Below are 6,000 nucleotides of genomic sequence, written 5' to 3' on the forward strand. Positions count from 1 at the left end.
AAGTTGCAAAAAAAAATGCATAACTTAATGTGGAATTGTAGGAAAAGCAGACCCGTTAACTTGTTTTTAATGATATATTTTACTATTTATTTGATTTATTATTCAATTTTTCAAAAAGAATTGTAGAAAAACTTTTGCTTTGGTTTGTGAAATGTGTTAAAGACATCGATTTAAAACTGTAGCAACATTTACTCACGTCACTATGGCAACAATTTTGGTTAACGAAAAGTAAAACAGCATTTTGGATAGCTCTATCTAAATAGCTGATGTTAAGTGCCTGTCCGCAACCTTATCGCGCACCCCAGAAAATGGCGACTACTAATGAAATAAAAATTCTGAAATTTTACACACCAGATTTGTGTATTTTTTTTATTTGATTTTTATTAATCTTTTTGTTAATAAATAAAGTCGTAGCAGTTTTTTTAGTTTTTGGGCACTAAACTGTTAATTTAACGGGTCGAGTCGAATTGGTTCCCAAATTCTGTAATCCTCTCTAATTATAGTCGAATTGGTTCTCGGGGATGGTCGAATTGGTTCCCATCGGTCAGGTAGGACAGGTAAACAGATTAAAGTATTATGGTAACAGAAATGGCGTTTGTAAGTGTATGAACAAATTTACAAATTCCAAAACGAGTATTCAAGTACTTCCAAAATGATGAAGAAGGTTTCGAAGGTACTATGTCGAAAAATGTTAAAATTATGTTTGAAATTTGTCTCTATCTTGATGCATTAATAGTATTAATAGACATATTAACGAACGCAACGTCATCATGTGAGATGTCTTAATAGTCATTACTTGACGAAACATTTTACGAAATTTACAGGAGAGGATTGGGCTTAAAAATTACATTCTCCTTTTTTTAAGTAACCAGTTAGCCATGAATAAATGAAATTTGTTGTTGGATTTTGTGCCAAGAAAATAATTATTTGAACATTTCTACAAGCTTTAAATCTAAAATATTAACATATATTTGGCTTAATCCTTTTTACCTACCTGCTCATGCGGGAGCCAATTCGACCATCACCCGGGAACCAATTCGACCATTACCTTTTACAGAATTATACTTATAGAGATTATTGGGAACCAATTCGACCACGACCAATTTAACTGCACGAGAATCTAAGAAAAACAAAGAAAATCCTTACCTGCTAGCCGACCGAACCCTGGTATCAGATTAAAAATTTTTACTTGGTTGGCTAAATAATCGGACTTTTTATTTAGACGCAAACCAGACGTGTAATTTATTAGAAGATGCTATATTTTGCTAAGAAAGGGACTTATTTACAGTCTTGCAATAAAATTGACAAAAACTGATGCCGGCATTCAAATATCCCAACGCAATCTTACAATCTTACCACACGTTACATTGTCACCTAAATTTACGACGCTACAAGTAGCAGCTGATAAATAAAAATAATTTTTATAGCTAAGATGTAAAAGTGCGTTTAATTCAAGATCTGACTGGTATTTTTTTCGCTAATTTCGTAAACAATTATCTGATGTGAATACGCGTAGTTTAGTAAAAATTCAGAATTAAACTTTTTGGTGGAAATTTTTTTTTTAAATAAATATCTTTATCTGTAAGTGAAAAATGTAAAAAAATAAGGGCGATACCTTTCTAACGTACAGTCAGACAAGCAAAATTCAAATTTTTTTTATTTAATAAGAAATTGCAATTTTCTTAGGTGCACAATATGGTGAGGCAACCTGAAGACTGAACCAAATGTAAAGCACAAGATTCATGCCTTCATAAATTCATGACCCATAACAAAGATACATCACGTTTTGTTGATTCTGTAACATCAAAAAATTGTATTTATTATCATAACTTCTACTTTTTAAAACAATTTCTCGTTAAAAGCGGGGTAAATAGTAATGAATTCTTTTCAATATATTGCATAACTGTAACAAATTAATTGTAATAAATTAATAAAGTAAGTGCTTACTTAAAATTAAACATAAGAACAAAACTAACGCAAAAAAAACGCATAGGTACAAACAAAATGGAACCTCAAAGTGTTTGGTAAACGGAGAAAACCAGTTCCCAAGCCCGGGAAATCATTGCTAACACTATGATCTTTATGAAGAAGGAAGCAGATGAAGATCAGCCAGTCATTCCTCTAAAACAATTTAAAAAGCGCGTTCTTCAGGCTACTGGCATTTCAAACCACTTATACAAGTCGGCTAAGAAAGAGCTTTCTGAAATCGAATCAGGAGAGAAAGGGTCGTTTTCCATATCCAAAAAACCTCGTTTAACACGACCTGTCCCCAAAAGTACATTCACGAAAGGAGAGAAACAAGCTATAAGAAGAATTATCCACCAATATCATGTCACTGAAAAAGGAAGACCGACATTGAAAGGTAATTTTTATAAATTTACAAAGCTCTTTTTGGGATGATTCGTGTTGTGATTAATAAATAATATGTTGTAAGTGAATGCATACCTGTTATTATTTGATTGATTAGTTTCAATAGCTTTAACATATACATTAGAATACAATTTATGCTTACATAAAAGCGTAAAGTTTCTATTTGTGTTATTTCAACATTTTTGGAATATGCTTTGGTACTGAATTGGAGTGTAATAACTAAGTATTACTTAGTTATTGTTTAATAGGTATTCTGGCTAAACTACATGCTTCATACATTCCATTTCAAGGAATATCAAGAACTTTGTCTTAAGTTGTGAAGCGTATTGGTTTTAGGTAAATATCTCTTCGTGTTTTTGCTTAATACAACTTTCATCTGGTCGCTATGCTACTATTTCCAACTCAAAAACTAATTTTCTTCTCGTAATATATAATACAGCCCTTCTTGAATAAATAATTACTAGTGGATAGTAGATATTATTTTATAATTTTATTCTGCTTTTCCTAAAAAATAGACATTATTGAATTTTCCACTGTAAAGGTATGGCAAAACACAAGACAATCGCAAAATACTCATGAAGGGCAATGATATTCGTCAGAAAAGAATTGTTTATTCAAAAACACTAATGCCGTATCGGGCAGAAAAACGGCCTATATTTTATACAGACGAAACATATTAACCGCAATCGTACCACCCCAAAACAGTGGTATGACGAGAGTAAGCTAGGTCTGCGTAAGCCTGTAGCTAAAGGTAGTGCCGGGAACGAGTCTGGTTTTGTCCCCAATTCCCTATTAATATTTAGTTCAGGTTTGTAAGTAGAGGACCATAATATAGTTCTGTTAAATAAACTGTTGTAGGCTCAAAAACAGAAGATTACCACGACAAAATAAATTGGGAGAACTTTGAAAAATGGGTGACGACCCAGCTTCAACCCAATTTACCACCAAGATTCGTTCTTGTATTGGACAATGCCTCCTACCACAACAGATTAGTGGAGGCAGCTCCAACGTCCAAAAGCAAGAAAAGGAGAAATGATTGGGTGGCTCTGGGCAAAGGATGTGGAAGTAGATGAGGGTCTACTGAAACCCGAAATCTAAGCCTTAATGAAACAAAAATAAGGAATTTTACAAAACATTCCTTCTAGACAGCCTGTTACAGGAACATGGAATTGATGTTCTGCGATTGCCTCCATATCAACCAGAACTCAACCCCACTGAAAAAATTTGGGCCAACATTTATTGGACATTATAAATAAATTTATTGGCCATTTAAAAAATTCGAAAAAACCTCTTAAAATGCGTTTTCTGGAAATCCTTAACTTTAGTCAAACTTTCTCTACTTTTATTAGAGTTTGGAAGTAACCTATCGCATATCTAAAGAGTGCTAATCTTCAGTCTCCACACACTAGTGGTAAAAACTGCTGGAAAAACTTGGTACTTAAAAACTAATTATAACTCATTTGAGTTCTTAAGAGAAAATGGCAATAGCGCATTTTCATTTTTTTGGAGTGAAATAGAGCACACATTGAGAATTTCTGTATATGAAAATAATTCTGTGTTAAACTGAATCCCAACGACAAATTTATATCCACTAAAACCCACCAATTTAAACAGAAAACCAAGAGAAAACCAATAATTATGACAAGTGACAGTTGTTGCTAAAGGTTAGCAACAGCTAAAGGTTAGCAACAGTTAGCAACAGACCATAGTTCGTTGGTAAATTTATAGTAAAAATTACATTAAAAACCTTTTTTTGTAGTAAACTCGTTATAAATCGTTGCTTCGAAATCCTTTTTTCCCACAGAAAAGCTTTTTTGGTACGCCACTGCTCGTTCTCCCCACTCGATGAAGTACGGAATGTCTTTTACAGAATTTCCGAGCTCTACCAGCAGCACGAAAGCGGTATCAGTGTGACCAACCGTAGCGGAATTCCGCTACAGTAGCGGATTTTTACACTCTGTAGCGGCGTAGCGGAGATTTTGTAAATTAAAGCCAAATGTAGCGTTTTTTTTTCATTAATCACAAAACCTGCTAATTGCAGGGTGTACCACATTATTTTTATTTAATTTTTTTCATTCGAACGTCCTAGTGCAAGGTGTGTTGCCTATTCAAATTTAATTGTGAAAAGTAAGGTTATGTGGTTTTAACATTGACATTTGACAGTTCGTAAAATAATTTGTTCCTAGTTCGGACCAGAAAGTAAAAAAGTTTGGGTCTTGCGACTTCGCGAAGGAATGAAAAATTAATGTAAGATAATTTTCTTCTATTATTTACAATAATTTGTATACGTGTTTTTACCCATTTGTAGCTAGTTTTATAAAAACAATGGAATATACTCCGATTGAATCATCAGGCTCAAGCAGCAATGAATCAGATACAGCAGATGTTTCTTTGAAGTCCAAAACGAAAAGCAAGACAAAAAGTAGAAAACAATTCTTTTCGAACAAGTGGTTAAACGATTCGCGGTTTAAGGGGTGGTTACAACCATTAAATAATGATAAAAGCAAAGCATCATGCACTGCTTGCAACACAATTTTAAACACAAAAGTTAGTGATCTAATTCACCACTCCAGAACAAAGAAACATTTGATGAAGGTCAAGAATATAAAAACTACTTCAAAGATTGATGTGTCTTTTAAGAAAATTCTTGAAAGTCGCGAAGAACATGATGTAATAGATGCCACTTTAAGAAACTGTTTGATGGTAGCAGCACACAACATCAGTTTTAGAACCATCGACCACATAACAAGTGTAACCAAGAAAAATTTTAAGGAGTGTGAAGTTGCAAAAAAAATGGCATTAAAACGCACAAAAGGAGAAATGATTGTAAAAAATGTGTTGGCTTCTGTAATAAAAGACAAATTAAAAGAAGAATTACACAACCAAAAATTTTCTGTACTTTTGGATGAAAGTACAGACATAAGTAATAAGAGACAACTATGTATTCTAGTCAAATACTTATGCAAATCACAGATTAAGACGCAGTTGCTTGATATTAAAGAAATGGGGGCTGATGACGGAACAGCTAAAGGCATTTATTCTTTATTTAAAGAAAGTTTGAGGGAATTTAATCTTGAAGGGGCGAACGTTTTTGGATATTGTGCTGACAACGCAAGTGTCATGATGGGGTCTAAAGAAAGCGTTAAAGTATATTTGCGAAGTGAAAATCCATCTCTAATTGCTAGTGCTTGTATCTGTCATTCAGTGCACTTGATTGCAGTTTCAGCTGCTGACAAGATTCCACCCAATGTGGAAACACTTTTACAAAATATAAGTACGTATTTCTCCAGAAGCCCTAAAAGGCAGAAAATTTTAGAGGAATTTCAAGATTTTATGAAAGCAGAGAAACTCAAATTTTTAAAACCTAGCCAAACAAGGTGGTTGGCTTTATCACATTGCATAGAACGCTTTCTTTTGATGTGGGACGTTCTTAGTGAATTATTCAAAATGGCCGCTTTTGAAGATCAAAATGGGGTTGCTTCTCTCATCCACAACGACTTATGTAGCCCAGTTGTTAAAGCCTACTTGTATTTCCTAAAATATGTTTTGCCAATTTTCAATGAATTTAATATGTTTTTTCAGTCCGAAAAAAGTTTATTACATTTGTTATATTCCGAATGTTTGCGATTC

The sequence above is a fragment of the Tribolium castaneum genome, chromosome 7 (assembly GCF_031307605.1).
Source record: "Tribolium castaneum strain GA2 chromosome 7, icTriCast1.1, whole genome shotgun sequence".
Classification (NCBI taxonomy): domain Eukaryota; kingdom Metazoa; phylum Arthropoda; class Insecta; order Coleoptera; family Tenebrionidae; genus Tribolium; species Tribolium castaneum.